Source organism: Bos javanicus, chromosome 6 (genome assembly GCF_032452875.1).
Source record: "Bos javanicus breed banteng chromosome 6, ARS-OSU_banteng_1.0, whole genome shotgun sequence".
NCBI lineage: Eukaryota > Metazoa > Chordata > Mammalia > Artiodactyla > Bovidae > Bos > Bos javanicus.
Window position 1 is genome coordinate 104659401 of NC_083873.1, and position 2446 is coordinate 104661846.

General features: G+C 39.8%; 1 non-coding gene across 1 annotated transcript; it reads left to right on the forward strand.

Moving 5' to 3' along the window:
• The first annotated feature begins 1957 nt into the window (after positions 1 to 1957).
• On the forward strand, positions 1958 to 2030 carry TRNAC-ACA (transfer RNA cysteine (anticodon ACA)). Its single transcript has one exon. It is a non-coding gene; the product is annotated as a tRNA-Cys (tRNA).
• The last annotated feature ends 416 nt before the right edge of the window (positions 2031 to 2446 follow it).

Genomic DNA, 2446 nt, shown 5'->3' on the forward strand with positions numbered 1-2446 from the left:
TATTTGTGTTTTCTTTTCTTTTAGTTCTTTAAAGATTTTGCTCCACTTATTTCTGGCTTGTATTGTTTCCAATGAGAAATCTGCGGTTATTGTTCTTATTGTTTCTCTCTATATAATGTATTTTTTAAAAAATAGATTATTTTTTTAAGATTTTCCATTTATCACTTGCTTTAAGCAATTTGGTTATGATGTGCCTTGCTGAAGTTTTCTTGATGTTTCTTATACTTGGGATTCATTGCGCTTCCTGACTCTGCTGGTTAAAGTTTTCATCAAATTAGAAGGTTTTTTAGCTATTATTGTAGTTCTTCTACTGTCTGTTTTATTCCCCGTCTGTCCTCTCCTTCAATCACACCTTTATTCACGTATTAGAATTTGTACTACAGCTCACTAATGCTTTGTTAACTTTTTTTTCTCCTAGTCTTTTTGTTTTTCCTCTGTTTCACTTTTCATAGTTTTGCTATTATGTCTTCAGGTTCCCTAATATTTTGTCCTGAAGTTTCTAATCTGCTGTTAATTCCACACAATGTTTTAATTTTAAAATCTTAGACATTGTAGTTTTCATTTCTAGAAGCTTGATTTAGGAGCTTTTGCCCCCACATCTTCCAGATCTTGATCTAGTATGCCCAATCATTACTCTGCTTTCTTGGATGTATTCATAGTTATTTTTAGGATACTTGCCTCTTAATGATCTGTGCCATTTCTTGTTCTATTTTCACTGATTGATTTTTCTCATCTTTGATTGTATTTTCCTTTTTCTTTACATTCCTGGTAATGTTTTATGCCATCTATTATGATTTTTATTTTATTGTGTGCAAGATATTTTTATATTTGACGTATTCTTGAGCTTTTTTTCTGTGACGTAGTTAAGTGACTTGGAAACTATTTGTTCCTTTTGGTGCTTGTGTTTAATCTTTTAGATGGTATCAGGGAGGCCTTTACTCTAGAGCTAATTTTACCCACTCCCGAGGCAATAAATACCCTTCTGCACATTCTACCTAAAGTCCTTTGAACTATAAGATTTTTCTACTCTGGTTGATAAGAACTCCAACTATTCCTGGCCCATTTAAATTCTAAGGATTTTTTCCCTCTCATGCCTTAGTGGAGGGTGGTTTCCAAAGATGCATGTGCTGAGCAGACCTCAGGTGAAGATTCCAGAGGGACTGTCTGCAGATCTTTGTGTGCATTCTCTCCTTGCTAGTGTTCCGCCCTGTATACTCCAGTCTCATTGTACACCCGAACTCCCAACTCCATTCTCCAGCCCATGGCCCCTGCCAAGTTTTACCTGGACTCCACTTCCCTGCACAACTCTCTGGAAATGGCCTCTAGGCAATAATCTGTGCAATTGTAAGGAACCTCTCGTTTTTTTTTTTCACTTTTTCAGGGATTGCACTGCCTAATGTCCAATATCTGAAAATTGTTGTTTCTCAAGCTTTATCTGGGTTTTTAGGGAAGGCTAAACCTTATCCCTATTTCTACTGCTTTGTAAGAAACAGAAGTCTTATAAAATTTAAAGGTAGTTTTTTTCCCCCTCCTCTTTAACTGACCAAGAAACTCAGGCTCAGAGGAGTTATGACACTTTCCCAAGGTCACACAGCTGGACTGTGGAAGCGCTGGGTCTGTAAATCAGATCCCCTGCCTTGGAAGCTTACCTAATGTGCCACACCACAGCCCCATGCTGATAACCCTCAATAAATTGACTAGGGGTGGGCATGAAGAACCCAAGTTCAGCTATTAGAATTGCTGTCTCTTGAATCTCCATTTGTGTCAAAGATTCCCCAACCAATGCATCCTCCTGAAAATTTAGGGAATGTTATGGACTCTCTTCCCATACAATACAATTTTAGGAAATTTTTGACCTTGTTGTGACAGAGATGGCAGGTAATCTAGTCACTATCTACTCTCCTTCTTTCTTTCCAAGAACACTCTAATCTTTTAGGGTACATTTAGCAGTGTGACTTCCCTGGTGGCTCAGATGGTAAAGCGTCTGCCTACAATGCAGGAGACCCAGGTTCAATCCCTGGGTCAGGAAGATCTCCTGGAGAAGGAAATGGCAACTCATTCCAGTATTCTTGGCTGGAAAATCCCACGGACAGAGGAGCCTGGTAGGCTACATACAGTCCATGGGGTCACAAAGAGTCAGACACGACTGAGCAACTTCATTCACTTAGCAGTGTACTAACTCAGATACACATACAATTTCCCAGCCTCTCATGAAGTTTGCAGTGACCAGTGGAAGGTATGGGGAAAACTTCCCAGGAAAGGTCTTACACTTTTGCCCCTTGCATTTATCCCTTTTTCCTGGTCAGAAAGACACCCTGAGGGTCAGTGTGGAGGAGAATACTCCCTGTTACCATGAGGACAAGAACCCTCATGTTGGAGTCCATAGTGGAGGAGGCATGCACCCTGAGTCCCAGATCCTGGACCTGCTCGTTCAGGAATTCTCATG